The 20,357-nt window shown below is 36.2% G+C and overlaps 1 long non-coding RNA gene across 1 annotated transcript; it reads left to right on the top strand.

The window, feature by feature from the left end:
* Positions 1–18,162: 18,162 nt before the first annotated feature.
* On the top strand, positions 18,163–19,520 carry LOC134164889 (uncharacterized). The gene is made up of 2 exons (XR_009965302.1): positions 18,163–19,133; positions 19,250–19,520. It is a non-coding gene; the product is annotated as an uncharacterized LOC134164889 (long non-coding RNA).
* Positions 19,521–20,357: the final 837 nt, after the last annotated feature.

The following is a 20,357-nucleotide window of genomic DNA, read 5'->3' on the forward strand; positions in this document are numbered from 1 at the left end:
CTCTTTTTATTTATTTTTTTTTTAAGTGAAGAAAGTTAATAGCCAAATATAGTATTTGCTGTCAGGAATACCTGTTCTCCTCTTCTTCAAGGTACAACACTCATATTTTCATTTTAGTGAGTTGCACTGTGATTAACTTTCACTCATATTTCAGTATCACTAGAAAGAACAAGCCAGTACTGTACAGTGCTTTATCATACACGTATTTTTTAATGCTATATATTGTAGATAAAAGGGAGCTCACTCCAGTGCTCAGAGTGGAAAAAGCCAAATAACGATGTTAACAGGCCTTAAACAGAGATAATGGACCCACCTGAAAAGGCAGAGCAAGCTTGTGTTAGACAGCAATATACACTGTAAACAGTGCTTTACAGTTAGTTCACTGTAAAGAAATAAGAAATGTCAGGAAATGGAAGACCCTTGCACAAATGAAGGCTCCATGCTGTAAGGCAATGGCAAAACCACTGGATGTGCAGTACCCATCCAGCCAAGGGTGAAACCACAGCATATCCATAGCAAGCAATAAATAGAGTGGGTGAAAAAAAACAAAACCTCAAAACATTTCCTAGTAAATCTCTTTTCACTTTCTCAAACACTCAGATCTATATTATAATATACAGTGTTCAGCAATGTTCTACCAAAACTTCTTTGCATCTTGGGCAGCATGATCCTTACATAAAATATCCCCATAGGAGGTGAAACTGACTTCTTTTTATCATACACATATTTCCTGCATGAATCCAGAAGATAAAAATTAGGAACATGCTCTGAACTAAGAGATTCCCCTGAAGGGCTGTGTAGGCAGAGGTTTTCATTTCATTAACGATATGCAACACCTTTTTAATCCTAGGCAGTGATTCCTTCACCCAAGAACTCTTTCTTTTAAGAAAAAGATAAAACTTTTATGTTTTACTTTGAAATTTGAGAATGCACCTGGGACCAGCAAGTGGTGGCCTCAGTAGCCTACTCTGCAGTGAACGGTCTGTGGGGCAGAGGGGTATGAAGCTCCCCTCACTCACAGGCAGCTGACCTCTCCTTAAGCACATCTCTCCATGTCCACATTGCTCTTAGGCCCTTAGCTGCACACAGTCAACAACCTTTCCTTTCTGACCAAACCCCAAATAACACCCTCCAGGATTCAACTACCTGCTGGTTTATATCACAGCTTTCCCCTCATTAAGGTAATGAAGTAAACAGCCCCCAGGTGTTCTTAGGGGCACAGCTCTGTCCTGAGTTCAGGTAGCAGCCATTTTTCTCCTTTGTAGATGTTGCAGTGCTGGGTTTTTGACTTTCAGCCTGGGAACAACACTGATAACACCGATGTTTTTAGTTGTTGCTCAGTAATGTTTACTCTGACCAAGGACTTTCTGAGTCTCATGCTCTGCCAGGGAGGAGGGGAAGTCGGGAGGAAGCAGAGGCAGGACACCTGCCCCAAACTAATCAAAGGGGTATTCCATACCATAGCACAGCATGCCCAGTGTATAAACTGGGGCAGTTGCCCAGAAGGGCTAGATTGCTTCTCGGGTCAGGCTGGGTATCGGTTGATGGCTGGTGAGTGGTTGTATTCCCTTCCCTTGTTATTTCCCTTATCATTATTATTACTGGTGTTAGCAGTAGTGGTTTGTGTTATACCTTAGTTACTGGACTGCTCTTATCTCAACCTGTGGGAGTTACATTTTGATTCTCCAGGAGCAGGGGGAAGGAAAAAGGGGAAGTGAGAGAGTGTCTGCCTGGTTCTGAGTTACCGGCTGGGCTTAAACCATGACAAGCTCCCAGACTTTCTTTATTACGTTTTTGACGGACTTGAGTTGCACAAACAGACCTTTGTAGGTCCACATGACAGCCAGGAAGCCTTTATGGTGAGTGATCACTATGAAGATTCTAAACCAACATCCATTCACTTTCAGAAAGACAGAAAAAGAGAAAGCCCTATACTCATCTACAAATATATATATTTATACATATACCTTTATATTTACATATATACATACATATGTGTAAAATATGTATATATATATACACATATATATTTACACTATATATATACACCCCCCCCCAAAAAAAAAAAAAAAAAAAAAAAAAAGACTTTTAGCTAAATTAGCCCTAAAACCATTTTCCAAGAGATTGTGACTCCAGGGCTGGACATGATGGGAAACAGAATAGTCACTGCACAAAGATGGTGAGAGTATAAGGAAGGCAGCTATCAGAAAAGAAACCAAGTCCTGAAGCAGATAACCTGTGGGAACCTGGCAGAGAGGTCACACAGACTGAGCTAATGGAATCACTGGGAAAGGGGAAATGTGGATGGCCTCCTTCAGTCAACTTTGCAATTTTCCAGAAAGACTTGGTTTAAATCAAGAAATGAAACTGTAGCTGGTTTGTTTCTCTCCTTAGACATAAGAGTTCTACTAAACTTCAGATTTATCTTTGACACACACACAAAAAATATTATTTTTTTTTAAATCAATCTAACTTTCTGAAAAAAAGAAATCCCCTTTTGATAAAATGTCTCCTCAAATCCTGTCATCAGCAAGGATTGTTTCAAATGAACAATTTAAAAGCCACATTTACCCTTCAGGCAAATACCACTGACATTGTGGTACTTGTAAATAAATTTGAAATTTAGCCTCTTGGATGTACAGCTGAGGCTCATGTGACCCTAACTAACCAGCAGTGCCCTGTCAGTAGTGCAGGCCTACAGTGATGTACTGATTATTACAGAGGAGGCATTTTGGACGCTACACTACATATTATTTTCAAATTGCAGTATATGAAAAAAATACTTCGAGCTATGATAAAAGCTTGATTATTACAGCTGAGCAGAAAAGACTTTTGGAAAGTTAGTTTTTTATTTAAATGATAATGGAATCTTTGGAAGAGATGATGAATAATGCCCTTCGTAACTACTCAGAGGATCCAGCATCCCAGTAATGTGCTCATTTGGCTGGCAATGGAAGTAATCAAAGTTCAATTTCTTGTTTTTGTAAAATATGCCAAAAGTCTGCATTGCTCATATCCCAGCTGATTCCTGGACCACCCAAGATCTGCCAAGTCTGGGCATGTCTACCTTGATGTTCCCTTTTAGCCCCTTTACAAAATATGTCATGAGAATATCCATTGAGTTTTGTATTTCTACAAACCACTTGCAATGGAAGGTGAACCTAAGAGTTAAGAATGACAGATGCATCACCTGGGAATGTACTCTGTTAACCAGTGATAACTGAGAGCTAAACTGGTAACCTTCGTGAGAACTCTCTTATCTGATTGAATACCTCAGATACCAACGTGATAAGCAGCACCTACTGAGCTACTACCTATTTTGTTGCAAAGAAGGTATCTTGCTGGAAATCACACTACTAGTGAAACTGAGGAAAGTTTGATAGAAGCCACTATCACTGGAAGATTCCCCATCTACTCCTCTGTGAGTGGCTGTTTTGCATAAAAACAGAAATTTCTTTTGTTACATGGAGCTACTGAAAAAATTCTGGTGTACAGCATCTTGTGTGGCAATTGCTTCTGTGGTGGTTCTACAGTAAGAGTAGAACAAGACAAGGCCATGACAGTGGGTCACTATCATAAGGCTTTGTCCCAGTCTCTGGCAAAATCTTCAGTCGAACAATATGGTCTGTATTTGCACACTGTTAACTAAAGGTTTCATTAAAATCAATAAAACCTCCCTAGCATTCAACAGAAAACTGACTTGTGTTGTTGTGTAAAACTATTACTACTTTAAATAACCCAAGAAACTTGAACACTTTTCTGAATATACTGTAAGAGAAAAATGTTTTCCAAATATTTGAAAGCAGGCAGGAAGGCAAAAAAGGCTAAAAATATTAAGTTAAACTTGCATAATACCCTCCCAGTACATTACTGAGTAGCTGTCATTCTAAACACTGTACATTTGAGATCAGTACCACAAAATAAAGTATATGTATATACTTTATATATGTATATAAAGTACAACCTGACTATTTAGGAATAAATCTGGGAACAGAACTCAGGCACACTATAGCATTTAATGCTTAGAAAATCTTTTGTCGTTGCTGTATTTGTAACCCTATTATGTTAAATTTAGCTGGTCAAATTCTGGTCTTACTTGAACTTCACATCTGTCAACACAAGAGTGTACAAGGCATACATCAAGGCAGCATTTAGCTCAGCATAGGGAGAGATCTGGTGTTTGAAATACATTTTATCTTTTGAAAGCCATACGTTTTCCCAGTAATAAATGTTGAAACAAGGTTCCCCAGAGTCATGCAATCTGTGTTCTTTTCCACTCAGCTAAAGATGGTATTAAGGAGCTAAAATAAAAAGAAATATTGTCATTTGGTTATGTAGTGCAATGTGCTTGATATCATTCTTCTGACACTTTGGACACTTTGTTTAACAAGAAAATCAACATGAGCACACTAGCTGCTGAGTACTTCCAGGTTGATAGTTCATGACAAACTGGACTGGCAGCTCGAGGGCTCTGTGCGTGCCACCAAGCTGACAAACACAGGCGCTCTGCGGCACAGCGCAAGGAGAGGACTGGCTGCCTGGTGAATGGTAGAGCCTTAGCAGCTGGTAAAGCAGTAGCACTGCAGGCAGCTGCCAACCCTATTTGGCAGACAACAGCTGCAGACATCAAAGAGAATAAAAGAGGAAGGTGCAAAGACTGAGGAAAAAAAGGAATTAGATCTACACTGTTTTATGAAGTAGATTAGTTACTTTTTTAATGATATAAACATACACTAATATTATCAGTTTGCCTAACTTTTAAAAAGGAATATTAAAAACACTTGCAAGCATACCATGGAGCACTAATTCCTAAAGCATCTTATTGGAGTCCCAGGGGGTTAATCCCATTAAAAAATATTGAGTACAATTGAAAAAGATGCTAAAAAAAAAAAAAAGTCAGGTAAAATTTTTAAGTTATTTTTCTCAGGTAAGCAGAAATTCTGAGAGCAGTAAAATTATTATGGGGCAGTATTTACTGTCATTAAAATGTCTTTTTTATACTGGGTACATGGAAATTGAAACCACAGCTGCTCAGAGTGCCCAAGATGAGAGAAGTCATCTATTAAGACTTTTTTTTTTTTCTCTGACCCTTTACAGCAGTAAGCCAAAGTAGAAAACATAAAATACGCTAGCTTATGCCTGTAGTGTACACAGTGTGTTTGGGGTGGCACAAAATGCAGTAGTTTCTTTGGGCTTTGTAACAGAGGGCACAAGTTATTAGCAATGTTCTAACATGTAATAACCACCTGTATTGAAAGATGGAATGACGATAGGGTGTCAGATTAGCATTGAAATTCAGTTTTAAATGTGCAAGCAGTGAAAGAATGGTACATATTGCCCAACTTTCAAACACATGTACAAAAGACCCAAATTGGGCCTTATGCATTATACAGGGGAATTCCAGCCATTTTAGCTGAAATTTTTTGGGAGCCAAAATATTTTTCCAAAATTTTCTGTAGTTATTTAAAACTTTCTGTAGAGACACAACAAGGTGGAAACAATAAAATTAGCTGACTTTCAATCTCTGGAATGTATTGCAGTAACTAAACCTTTCTTTGTTTGTTTTTTTTTAATTTAGTTTATTTTGCCACAAAATAGAACCTGGTAAAACATTCCACTGTTACACTTGTTTATTATTGGAAGCAACTGCATTTTTTTTTAGTGAGTCCTGGGAAATGGAAGCAGATTTTCTTTCCAGCTATTTTAGCTAGCTACCTGGCCACTTAAATCACACCTAAACTTCCTCTGAGCTTGCTTGATGATTTATCTCTATTTCCTTTTTTTTTTTTTTTTTTTGACATTTAAATTTCAAGGCAAATTTTCACATATAAAAATATTAAGATAGTTCTATCAACTGCAATACTGGAGTGTGCACGCATACAATGTCATATTCAATCAGGCCATTAGAAAATATCAGATAGTATATACAACGGCTTGTTTCCCAACTTGATTCCCACAAAAACCTCAACCAAAAATCATCAGTCTTCTTTTTCCACATTGCCTTTTTCCTTTTCTAATTGTTTCAAATTCTTCATAGAAGCTATTTCCATTCAACTATCTAATATAATATATCATACCTAATGTTTTGTAAGAGACATTTCTGCAATTGCCTTTATACCTTTAAGCTTTGGGACTTGACGTCATTATGGTCTTGATTTATTAATTGTCTGCAGTTATATCACCCATCGCAGAATACGTCTTGACGTGGAATGTATAGGAATGTAACCTGCGTATGCGTGCAAATTTCTGTGTTGGTCTACTGGAATACAGACATTTGGGTTGGGTGCAGTTAGCATGATAAAAATAGATTCAAAACATAAAAAAAAAAATTATTTTGCTGTATTTGGGGCTTACAGATTTTTACTTGAATATTCAATGACATATTTGCTCTTAAATATAATTCAACCAACAAATTCCTTTTTTCTTATTGCAAAATATTTAATTATTTTAGTTCTGTAGTCTTGCTGGTTCAGGGTTCCCAATTCTTAAATCTTCACTGAAGAAACCTGCTGTGAAGCTTGACTCCAGTCCACCCTACTTTTCTGCCAGGAACAACACTTTATGTCTACATTGACATTATATGTCACACCTTGCCATCAGCAGCCAAGTCTGGATGGAACTTGGACTCACTGGGCTATGCTCCATGATCCTTGAGTTTAGACTTCTAACCCTTACTTCATATGAACTCCTAAACTACCGAGCCTTTCTAACTACTCCACTGTTGTATTTTGATCCTTATAGGGTCCATCTCTAGAGCATTCTACTACTGAGCTCCATCAGCCTTTGTTCTATACAGTATGAGCAAGGCTTGTAGAGCTTGGAAGCTCTTTTCTCCCTCACAGTCTTAACCAAATCACTTTTCTAGGCTTGTTATTCCTCAGAACCCTTCCCAGCTTTGCTATCACCATCCCGGCATTCCCAGAATGCAGTTAAATGCTTATCACTTAAAACTTTAAGTGCTAATTGCTTAGTAATGAAAACTTCAATTGCTGGGAGATTAAACCTTTAACTGCTAAGTGGCTGGCAGAGTTCCAGTCCTCCATAACAACCAAAATTCACTAATATAACATTTTTTAAATGCCCTTTGTATGAAAACTCTTCTATACCCAAGTGTGTGAAGGCCTAAATGCAAGGCTTTTAAGTATTTCCAGGACTGCAAAGAAAATGTGGCTGAATTAGCAATGGCTAATTTGGGATTAAATAAAATCTCAGTGTTCATTTTAGAAACGTCTAAATCATTGAAAAACATTTCCCCCCCTTCCTTTATTTCACCTACCTGTGTTTACAAGTAAATTGATCTCTCCTGAAAATGTATGCCTGACCTAGTCTTTAGAATGGAGATTCTGTTGTGTCCCCACGTTGATAAGTTTACTATTGATTGACAAAGCTACTCTGTAACCTGATGAACTTTTCTCACCTTCTGAAACAGTATTCTAATCTTGATTTTCACAACCTCAGAGGAAACACTGCCCAAAATGAAGTAGCTAATTCTCTGTAGATTATATATTCTGCCTTTTACTGCAGGTATAATGTAGCTCAGTAGAGATGTTTAATGCAGTGTTACTTGTGAGACACAAAACGGCTTACACTGGATAATGAAAAGGAGATAGAGGTAAACTGAATCTCTAACGTCATTAACTACTGAACTAGAAACTGGGTTGGAAACTGAATTCTTCAGTTTGCTTTCTAGTTTCTAAAAATGCAGAAAAGATGTCATGAAAATAAGTAACACAAAGCATCAAGCCTATCATAGAATCACAGAATCATAAAATCATAGAATAGTTAGGGTTGGAAAGGACCTTAAGATCATCCAGTTCCAACCTCCCTGCCATGGGAACACACCAGACCATGTCATCCAAGACTCCCCCCAGCCTGGCCTTGAACACTGTCAGGGATGTCACAGCTCCCTTGGGCAACCTTTTCCAGTGCCTCACCACCCTCACAGTAAAGAACTTCTTCCTTATATCTAACCTGAACTTCCCGTGTTTAAGTTTGAACCCTTTGTCCTATCACTACAGTCCCTAATGAAGAGTCGCTCTCCAGCATCCTTGTAGGCCCCTATATTGCTTAACATCTTTTCACTGTACTTTGTCCACGTTCAAAATTCCAACCCATTCCTTTAAGATCTTTTTCGTGTCACAAGAGCTTTGCAGAGGGTTTGGACAATGTTCCTAAATACAGAACAAGAATAGTTGTCTCTTGCCTTTACCTTCAGAGCCACAGTATGAGAAGCTTCTGGCACTCTAATGTTCTGTCACTTTTTAATGCAAACTCTGGAAGTCCACGGACACAACATTGCACAATCTGAAGAAGATAAATCACAGTTACTTCAAGCCAGCTGACAGCAGTTTAAGCAGCTGCAATCATCAACCACCAAGGGAGTTTCTTCTTTTATCTTACTAAATGCAAAAGTATACTTGGAACTGGTAATATCACTGGACTATCAGGAGTCCTGCTTTTACATAAATATCAGCAAGCTGTAAGTAAATTCTTTTGACTAAATGTAATAAAACAAAGACAGTTTCAGATATGACCGTTCCCTGATGCATTCTGTAGCCCTGTCTTACTCACTTATTGCATGCTGCTGAGATTATAAGGTTTGCTTTTATCTGTCAGAAATCAATATTTCAAACATCGGATAAAAGAGGAAATTGAACTGGGAATAGGCTGAAGTGCTGTAAAAACTACAAAGCACAATTATCAAAAAGCACTTAAAGTACTTAATAGGACACACATATAAAAATGTTCAAATTAATGTCAGGGAACTATAATGAGAACTTTTTCTATGCTTTTTGATCCAAATGCAATGTAATTCGAGTGCAGTCTGGTCAGTCAATACAGTTTTCAATTTATATGAAACCCTAAGGATTTCTAGCAATCCATTTGCTAGAACTGAACCATTACATATGATTGGTTAATATTTCAATTTATTGAAAATACATTATTTTGTGTAAAGTGTTTAAGTTGTTGAGATTTAATCATTATAAACAGTTATGATAGAAATAGATCTTTGGGTAAAAAAAGACCTTACAGTCAAGCTTTTAATAAATACTAGTATAACTAGAAAACTGGAGTTTAAGAGGAATAGACGTAATAAGGAAAAACTGCAGGTATGGGGTGGTGAGATGAGAGGGGAATGTTGTACAGAGCTGATCTATATCAGCACAAATTAAGCTGAGAAGGAGCTTATTTGTAAAATGTTGGAAGCCAAAGTTATTTTATGCAAAAAAAGTTCATTATTAATTTTGGTACTTTCCCCTTGGGTTTATATATTAATATATCATCTTTAACGGTATTGAGCTGGAGGTTTTTACAAAGCTATGCTAGGTCAGAAATCACTGCAAATGAGTATACAGGTCTGTATGTACATACTAGCATATATAGAAACAGATTGTGTGGCTTTAAATAATGTGATATTACCTAAGCTGCAGCACACAGAGGAGTTACAGCTATGATTTGAACAGCCATGACATACACAAACTAAATGGCTGTATCAAACTGTATCACTCTCTTTTCTAATCTACTCCCCATATTTTTAATGCGGAGCAACAAAAGATTCTTGGGAAATATTTTTTTTTGTGGAAACTATCCTTAACACACTTCACTTTTAAACTTAAACCATGACAATTAAAATGTGCTTTTTATTGGAACTACATCAAACTCCTTGAACATTGGACCAGCCTGTGGTTTCCATTTCCACTAGCCAAACATCTTCCGATCACCTCTCCTCATTAACTTTGGGCCTAATCCAATGCAGCTTCTCGGTTAACATTGCTACTTTGTCATCCAAACTAAGTAAAAACTTTGTTGCTTCTTCATGATGCAAAACTTGAATTTCAGTCACTTGAATCCTGATTTGGGTCATAATTCACTGCTTCAAATTCACCCTTATTCTTTACATTCTTCATATATCTTCCCTTTTCCTGCTTATCTTCTCATCAGTGTGTCAACCCCCTGGCATACAACCACTTTATTTAGCAAAAAAATGCCACCCCAACATGCTGTATCATTCTCTTTCCTTTCAGTGTGCCATTTCTGGTTTTTCCCTGCTTATTTTATATGGCTTGACCTTCCTAAGTTGGTTTGGAAGCTTGCTACCTTTCAGATTTCACAGCTTTTCTGAATGCTTGCTTTTACTTTAATGCTTGTAAGAAGTTCCATGAGCTACAAAGATTAAGTGGGTATGCAAATGTAAAAAAAAAAAAAAAAAAAAGGTAATATTTCACACAAAATATTATTTCTATCTTTTAACAGTATTTTTAAGATGTAACCAAAGAACGAAGTATGCACAAGTCATGCAAAAATACTTTTTTTGCATACGTAAAAAGGAAATTGAACAAAAAGCCAAAAATGTATGCATGATTCTATGATTTAGAATATAACATATGGTTTACTACCTGCCAATGTGGCCTTTATATTTTCACAGCGTTACATATTATATAAATCATGTAACTGCTGGCTACCATAAAGCTGGATAAAGCCAGAACAACATGGGCCAGACCTCAGAATCCAAACTCTGGTTTATGACATCGAAGTTTTGTTTGGATAATAGAAAAAGAAATGGGGAGTTGGGACAAGTGTATCTGTACAACTCCAGACAGCTGTTGTTGAACTTGTTCTTGCAGATCTCTAAAGACAGAAATTCAAAATTTCCCAGGCAATATATTTAAGTGCTTTATTATCTTACTATTATAAAAATTGTGTTGAGGTTATTTTGGTTTTTTTTTTAACCTAATGTGAGTCTTTGCAACTCTAATTTAAGTCCTTCTTCTTCTCCTATTTTATGTGATAGAAAACAGGCTGTAGTATTCTCTTTTGCAACAAATTTGACTGTGTAAACAATGATCAAGATTCCAACCCCATTCTTTCTGCACTTCCTCATGCATCATGTTTTCTCCAGAGGTACTCGCAGATCTGAAACATTATTACAGATGGGAAGAATGGTTTAGGGTATTCACATTAAGTGAAGGCTCCTGTTGCTCTCCAAAGTCTGCAACTTCGAAGAAATCAGGCTCTCATCCTATCAAATGGGTATAAAGCTGCTGTTGTTTCAAGTTGTGCAGTTTGAGGTCTTTTTACACCACACAGCTTCTTTTTCAGCACAGAGGTTGTATGGCTAGTACAATCAGGCTCTGACCTAGATAATCAACAACTTACGGAATTCTCTGGGTAAGAAATGTGTCAAGGGCCTCTTTAAAGTTGAGCTGCACAATACATAGCCAAAACCCATTTTCCGATAACTCTGGTTTTGTGTATATTAAGCAAACTATAACATGATTTAATTGAGGGAAATCCCCTAAAACCAGAGTTTTCAATATATAAAAACAATGTTGACAAGAGTAAAAAAATTGCTTCAGGTGGATACTATATTCACTTTAATTGTGTCTGGAGTTTTCAGATTTCCTGAATTAACACACAGAGCATACAATCTTTTCCAAATAGTATATATTTACAAATAATAAACAAATATTTTGTTTCAAAAAACAGAATGGAAAACGTAATATGATCTACTAAGGTAATTGTAGTTATGGCAGTCATAATTGCTCAGTGAATTTCACAGAAGCTTCTTCTATTGCACCTTGTGGTATTTTTCCATCAATTATTATGTTTAGAGGCCTAACCTCAAAAGCAAATGCACTTGTCTTTACATGCACTTGAATTGTTACTGCCATTTAAAACTAATCAATGTTTTCTTTAGTACCATAATAGCTTATTTGCAAAACACCTCTTTTAGAAAAATTTACTTGGTATTCTGGAAGGAAACATGTTTAACATTCTAAGAAAACCTCCCAATAAAGAGAAAGAGGGCTTGATTCTTATCTCAAAGTTTAGTGCAACTAAACTGCTTTCAAGACCTTTAAAATTTGTGCACAAAGGGAGTTGCTAGTAGATTATACCACAGTGTACCTACATAATAGAAGAAAAAACTTTACATTATACACCATCCTTATATCCCTAGAGAAGCCCAGGAAATTAATTTGAATGGGCTGAGCATATAAATGTAGGATTTCATTATAATGTTAACAAGAAAACAAATGGTTAAAATTTTATTATTAACCAGTGTTTACATACACATTCCTTGGAAATACACCACTCCTGACTTGGACGTTCAACTGCATAAAACTCATAGGACACCAAGGTCTCATTGAGTGGTGGAAAGCCCAAGCTACACCAGTAAAGTCAATATATGCACTCAGAGTGCAGTTTGACGCGAACAGGAATGTTCACACCACTTTCCTCTAGGAATATAAGGGAGGTTTCTAAATTAGTCTCTGTAGACTCCTTCAGAAGGAGGTCAGAGAAACAAAGTTAAGGAATATGAGTACCCCTAATGTCTCAAGATCTGCAGTTATTCAAGAAAAAGAAGTCTTAATGAAGGAAAAACAAAGTTTGTGCAAAATGCACAAGCAGGCTTTTTTTTTATTTCCAAATGCAAACATCTACTGCTTTATTAAGCAGATCAACTCCAGTTCAAGCTATGCCTGTACTTGAATACATCCAAACCTATTGATTCCAGGAGGGTAGTAAGTCTATCACTAGGATGAAAGTTACAAAACCAAGTTAACCTCTTCTGTCTACAAATGTTCTATAGCAGGTTTTAATAATTGAACACTTGTAAACAGAAGAGCTATTACAATGCCTATGATCAGAACTGTGAATTTGATGCAGTTTGTCCCATGCATCTTGTTTAGCTTCACAGTGATACCTGTCTGCTGTAGCTCTACAAAATATTAAGTCCATTCTATTTTGGAACACAGCCTTGTCTGATGTGACACCTTATGCTTATACTTCCAGACTCTCTACCTTTATCTTAATGATTGCACTGTTCTCAGCTGAATGTTGCTAATACTAACAGTGGTAGCAGGTGATTTGCTTTCCAGTATTAGCCATGCAGAAGATGCAGAGCCGAGCTGCTCTTCAAAGTTTTGTAGCTTTGCAAATAGGTGTTAAAATCACATGAGCTGAGTGCCTTAACTGGCATACCTGCAGTGTACACTGAGTAACTGAATTCATGGATAAGTACAATTAGCAGTTCCAGAAGTGAAAGACCTTGTGGGCAAACAGTTGCCTGTTTAACATACACCAAGCAGAGGAGTGTGATCGTGTATGTCCTTTCCCCACTACATAAAATATATTTTTAGAAAACTGGCTCTATTCCAAATATAATGAGCAAAACTGACAAATTTAGAAGTAAGGATGCAGGCTTTTAATGACAAGGACAGGAAGTTATTCACATGACCAGACAGTTTACAGGCAGAAATGCTTACCTATGGAAAGTGTGTGGTTCAAAAATACATGTATTTCAAGGTATGTGTATTTCCAAGCCTGGAAACAAGAAACAGACATAAAAAAATAAGTAATCAAATCCCCCCAAAGTTGCAATTAACAAAATAAGTTCAGCTGAGGAATACAGAGTGCCAAGCTTTACCAAAAGGAAGAAATAGAATTATAATTCAAAACATTGAACAGAGTAACTGTCCACAAAGTAATTCAAAAACCTATGCCAAAGCATTTGCTACCAATTTATTTGCTGCTGACGACTGAATAGACTGAAGTCTGGGTCCTTCGTTAAATTACATGTTTCAGAATTAATCATGTAGCCTGCAGCAGGTAGCAGATGCTTTATAGGGTGACTTAGAGCAGACAGTCACCTATTACTGCTCATTATTTAATAGCACTGCTTTAACTCTACTGTGATTGCATTCACTGCTGGGTAGGTGCTTTTCCAGGCTCATGTTTTCACAGTTCCTTCACAAGATTTCACACCTGATTCCAGAGTATTACATTGACTCCAGTTGGCCTAGTGTATAAGCAGCAGCAGCTGGGAGAAATTTGCTGTACAATTTGTCCTAGATGGGTTTCACACGACAACGATGAATTTGTTTTCTTACCAACTAGTTATCATGAGATCCCAGATACCAAAATTGTGTATATGTTTTCAATATTATTCACTGTCAGTTATGTGCAGTACAAAACGAAAATATGCAGCTTATGACCAGAAGTCAGAGTCAATGATATAACTCATTATTATGTAATGGATAAAGTAATTCCATTTGCAAAGTTAAAAAAATATGCAAAACTTGCAATGTATGACAAAGTTTATCCGGCACTAGCAGAAAGGACACAGATGACAAATTTCCTTGTATTTCCTTATCTAGAAGTTGCAGAGAAATTGCCACACCATTGATCCCACAAACCTGAGGCAAAGCCTTAGAATTTACTTATTTTTTGGTGAAATTAATTTTTCTTCAACAACATGAGATGTTTTTATTTTTCAGTGATTCTTTATTTCTGCAAACATGATTTCCATTTGGTTTGTCTCTGTAGTTTTAGAGAAATACTCAGAGAATGTCAATGGGAAAGCTTATCTATTTCAGAGTTCAAGGAACTCACTGAATCCATTAAAGTTATTCCAGATTTTTTTCATTATAACTGGCAACAGGTTTTGATTAAGATTTTTCTACATCATCAATAATCTGCTAAGGTAACAGCTTTCATTTTATATATAATATTATTTCCTGCATAAGCTTTAAATCATAGTTTTCAGTTTTGCATTTTTATCAGTTTGTTGTATCTAAGTGCTGATGATATGTGGCATCTATCACATATGGCATGTACTCTTACATTATAGAAATATGTTCATCCCCTGATTTCTTTTATTAACCAAGATTGTTTTTCCAAGTGGTCTTTAATTAAGTATTTCATTAAGGACCATTAAGGAATTATATATAAACTCTTCACAGTTCTCATCATCAATCATAAGCACTTCACTCACAAGTAGCTATAAGTTTGAAATTTATCTGCCAGTTTTACTAAAAAGCCTTTTTAGAATATGTATTGAAAATCAAACCAAAACAAAACTCCTCTTCATTTCCAAAAGGGAATTTTCAAATTATATTAATTTAAAATAATCAAGAATTTACTTAGAGAGTTTAAATAAAGTGATTAAAAAATGAATATAAGGATTTTTCCATTCTTCTTCATTCTGGCTAGAGTAAAGGCAGCTCAAAATTATAGATTACTCCCTCTCTTTAAACAAGGTAGAAAGTGGTGAAACAATGCTAGGTAGATGCACAGTAGTAATGGATTATGCAGATTTTTCTCTCCTGGGTCACTGTTATGAATCTGATCCAAGATAGCAGTGACGAAATGTCACTGTCATTTTATGGCTTTTAGTGTGAAATCCTGACCCTGTGAGGTCAATGGCAAAACATCAGCAGTGCCAGGATTTTCACCTTTCAAGTCTCTAGGGTGCAAAAAGTATTAAAGTCTGACTCAGCATTCATTGACTTTAATAGGAGTTATACTAAGTTCAAGGTCCAGATTTTTAAAAGTCCTTAAATGCTGCTTTGCTCATGCTTTGAGCATAAGAGCTGCATTCTTCAGATGGTTCAAACACTTAAAACCATAGCTTTAAAGTCATAAACTTTTATCTTTAAAGTGAAATGTTCTGACAGGCAAGATAATATAGGGATGCTAAATCATACACAGTGTCAAAACAACACCCACATGAGATGTGGATCTGCCATCACTCCTGTTGTCCACCTCTATGTTTAGCCCAACAGTACTTCTAACTCACACCCCACTTCCAACCATTTCTCTTTCCTCTTCTACAATATGAGAAGATCTAAGGGAGAAGATCTAAGTCCTGAAGGCAGAAGATCTAAGTCCTGAAGGCTTCTCTGCTACAGTTATGCAAGGACTATGCCCTCCTGAGTGCTCCTCTCTGGACAGGGAAATGCCAAGTGGACATTCTCAGAGGGCTGTGTTTGGGAAGTAATCCTATAGTGAGGTGTTAAATGATGTTGCCCACCCAGAGTGTAACTCATATCTGGACCAACTCGGGATCCCTCTTAGTGTACTAAGAGAGCTGAGCACCTTAGATGTGATTCACAAAAGCTGCTTGCTGCCCCAGCCAGTGTCAGCAAAGGTCCAAACATTGCTGCCTAAAGCACATCAGTGAGAAAACACTGAGGAAAGAAACAAGCCTTTAAATCAAGTTCTTTTCAGCAGCACAAAAGACTCAGCCAAGTGAAAGCCATAGTCTGAGATAAATTTATGAGCGGAGCTCAACTTTTAAAACTGTGATGGGAGAATCTGTTGCCATTTGCTCTGCTAAACATGATGCAAAGCTATCTTTTTATCTAGAGATTATATTAGCCAGAGGAATCTCTGACTCTTGACCTTTGTTATCAGATGGCACACATCCCCTCGCTCTGTTGTCTGGATTATTCTGCTCCACTAGGCTAAGCACTGGACAAGGGCTGCTTTCACCATATTTATTCACTCTTTTGCTTCTTTCTCTGAAAGCAAAATCCTTGTCCCAGATGACAGGAGGTTCAACACCTCTTGGTCTACCATGTTTGTGGCCGTCAAGAAATTTAGCATAAAATGTGTCTTCTAGTCTGCATTCTGTCTTGTCTGACTTATGGTCAATTCCCAGAAAGTTCACTACTACAGAATGTGAGGTCTCTGTCGTACAGGAATAGTAATCCTTTGTGTCAAAGTAAAACAGGAGACGTCATCAAACACCCTTCCAGGAGTGATCAATTCAAACAAACTCTGCATCAATTCCTTAAAAGCAGGCAGAGATGGTTTAGTAGCAGCTTTTTTTGCAGAAAAGACATTACAAATCATTTTAAACCAGCAGCTACAGGACCCTAACTCTCAAATCTTGCAATTTTACAAGCTTGAAAAGGTTTGATTCTGAAAAGGAAATAATATAATCTAAATGAGTTGTCAGATTTTGAGTGTTTATCTGAAATTAAAATCCCAGTATGAAATGATTTGTTCATTCCCCCCCAAAAATTAAGGTACACAAATACAAAAAGTATGTCTTGTTGTAATATGTGCTTTCCAGACATATTTCACTTGTACAAATGCACAATTCAGGCCTGTGTCCTTAAAAGTATTTAGTTCTGCTGAAAACCACCCAGGAATTAAACTGGATGAAAGCATGCTTGAGAAGTTGCTGGAGGTTTAATTATCTTTTCTTTTTTTCTCTTTAGTAGGAGTTCTGAATTCTGGAGGGGTAAAACTCCAGTCTCTACTGTATTGAAATGACATTTTTTTAGCACTCCAATCATTGTCTCTACTTGACTAAGACATTTCTGTGCTAAAGCAGGTGCATTTACTTTTCAAGTATTATTTTACTAATCAATTGAAAAATTACCTTCATGAATGACAGAAGTGCAGACCTTTGGAGTATTTCATTAAAAGGAGCAAACATTAATTACAAATCCAGCCCAGCCTTTGCAGACATAAATTATGGGATGGATCTATTTTCTCCATGCTTAATTGCAAGCAGTGACTAGCTCTTTAAATTATTATCTCCAAGGCATGAATGAAATTAGAATGGATTTGATGATATTCTCAAGGCTTATTTGTATCTAAATAACTTGGCCATGTACTGTCTGGTAATATAAGGAAAAGTAGATGAAATACCTTTGAGGCTTTAAAGAGAGATTAGGTTACCATGTAAAAATTGGGATTTGCAAAATGGAATTGGAAACTCAAAGTCTTTGCAGACAGGGAGTCTAGTTGCAGATTTAACAATGGAAGAATTAATACTGTCCAAGTATTTTTCTTCTGAAGTCTAAGATTTTTAGGTGTTTGTAGTTTTCTGAAGCATTCACATTTCAGGCAGAATTTTCCAGGTAGTATCTTTTCTGAAAAGCAATATTTGCATTTCAAGAAAAAGAACTGTTTTTCTAGTGAAGTAGAACACCCTTCCCACAGAATTAAGAAGGTTGAATATTTTGATTATTTGGAATAGCTACAATGCTAACATGTTTGTGTTCAAACTGAAAGCTGGCAGGGAAATAGATGAATAAAGTGCCTTTAATTGGTCCATTGAAAACCAATTTTGAATGAGCTATGTTTGTTGATATGAAATAAGATTTGAAAGACATTCAACAATGGCCAAATTTTCACGTGGTCTTTTCTCCCGACTAAGACATGTTTTTACAGCATATTTTCTACTTCCCTTTTTGACTTTTTTAAATACCAAGGATCAGCATTTTTTTTCTTTGTGTCCTAAAACTCAGATGAACAGTTAGGCTATTTTTTAAAGACATTTGAAAGTAGTTTAAATTGGAAACCCTGAAAACAAATTTCTCAATTTTAAAACAAGTTTTACTTAATATATGTCTCTTCTGAGTTCTACTTTACCTACCTACAGTTTTATAACTCCATCTGTTTTCCAAGGAGAAGTATTCAATAGTTACCATTTATGATGGTATGACTTAAATTATTACCATATAATGAAACTCACTTCCAATTTCTAAAAAAATATTTGTTCAGTACATGACAAAGAGATGGAGCAGAATAAAATTAAAAATTGAACATGCATAAAACTCAAACAAATGAACATGAAACTATTTGATAAGCCCCAGTATAAGGCAAAACTGATCTTGAAGTTTCTGAGCAACTCAGATATGGAGATCTTCCAGTCCTTTTCTGCTTAAAATAGTTTAAGAATTCATTCCCACAGGAACAGAACAGCACTGTATACACGTAGATAACAGAAAAGGTGGTTTACTATGACAAGCGAGGAAAAGATGTAGACTACAAGATTTTTTCTTTTTATAAAAGAATGATGAAAACATAATTTTTTTATTTTTATGCATTTAATGGTTTAGACTTTGCACTTGAAAAAGAAAACATTCTTCATAAGGACTCTGACCTTTATATACTACACAGATTGTGGACAAAGGGGTCTGAACAAAGACTCTCAATAGGAACTGCCTGCCTCATGTTTTCACTCTTCTTCTAGCAAAAACGTTAATCATTTGGCATTGCATACTAAAAGAAAAATAATAATAAAATAGATAATGACTTGCTTGCAGTTCAATTTACTTGTGTCATGATATAATAAATACCAAGCTGAGTTTTCACAATATTAATCATTAACCTAGGAGAGGGCATTCGCTTAAAATTCTTGTTTCATGAATACATTTGCAGTTATTTTAACAGCAGTTCCAAATATGCTGAAGACATAAACAAGCCCAAGTGCCCCCAGAAGCCAAACTCCTTTTCATCTTTTAACTTTTGGATATAAAGTTATCATCCATCTCCCCTGATCGAACAGTCTCTGAAACCTGAACAACTGAAGCAAAGTTGGATTCTGGGAGGTACAGAGGAAGCCTAGCTCAGACTGAGAGCTTTATTTGTGCAAGACACTGAAACATGCAGGGCAGGGGTACATATATAACTCAAAATATTCTGATACAGTACTGATTTTTTCCAGCTTTTCCTCTGTGACAGACTTCTCAGGCCCACAGCAAAATGTTTCAGGTACTGAACTGAAGATTCTGCAACAACATTAGAAGATTATTTGGAAAAAAAGTCTATTCTACTGGAAGGTTAGAGATTGGTTCAAAAAAATTTAGAAATAATTGGTCCAGCACTGAGAAGACTTCATGGGCTTAATATTGTATCTTGTTTAGGAGAGAGAAGAGTGAAAAATCCTATTTGCTTGGATTTTGTATTTATAATAAAGGTGGAATTTTGTATTTAAATTATGTTCCCTTTTTTCTCCATGATATTTCACCCTAATTTAAAAGTGAGGAGTTAAAGATTGATCTGGAGCTTGGGAAAAGCAGTCAAGCAGTGGACCACTGCAGACAGGGTGAAACCTTTAACCATATTGCCTGAGAAAGGCAGTACTTGGCAATCTATCCCTGAGAATGATAGTGTCATAGGTAACCTATTTGCTCTGGAATCTAAACCAGAGCACCCCATTTAAACCATCTGCATCTAAAATTAAAGTAAATATGTTATGGGGATCTCCCCACTTACACAGGCCTGAATGGAATGTCTGATTTTTAACAGACCTGGACAAACTCCTCATTATTCTTAGTAACCCATTCAAAACAAAATTTGTTCTTTTTTTTTTTTTTGTCTAAAACCATCCAATCCTAAAATCTCATTTAGATCTAGTCACTGAACATCAAGTCCTTTGTTTTTCTTTATAAGAAAAATATCACTAGCAATTATTATTTTTAACACCTTGCAGAATATATATATATATATGAGAGAAAGAAACATCTTAGGCACTGTTTGAATCTAACACCAATGTAATTTATACCATCTAGAAAGGTTGGAGTAGAGGAGGTAGGAAATTGGTTAAAAGGGAGTTTTAAAAATTAAGATACTTTCTTTATCAAGGGTTATGGAAAATATATGAAGGAGGAATATTATGTACCTTCAGTCAATGGATACATGGTTTTGCCTCTGAATACAAAATTGCAGAGACTTTGCTTCAAGTTTCAAAGATTGTTAATGGAAATATTGAGAAATCATAATTTCCATCTAAATACTAAACAATGGCCTATTAATGCCTGTTTTTTAGTCTA

Source organism: Pezoporus occidentalis, unplaced genomic scaffold, assembly GCF_034315485.1.
Source record: "Pezoporus occidentalis ecotype Australia unplaced genomic scaffold, CSIRO_AGI_Poc_V1 ctg227, whole genome shotgun sequence".
Classification (NCBI taxonomy): Eukaryota; Metazoa; Chordata; class Aves; order Psittaciformes; family Psittacidae; genus Pezoporus; species Pezoporus occidentalis.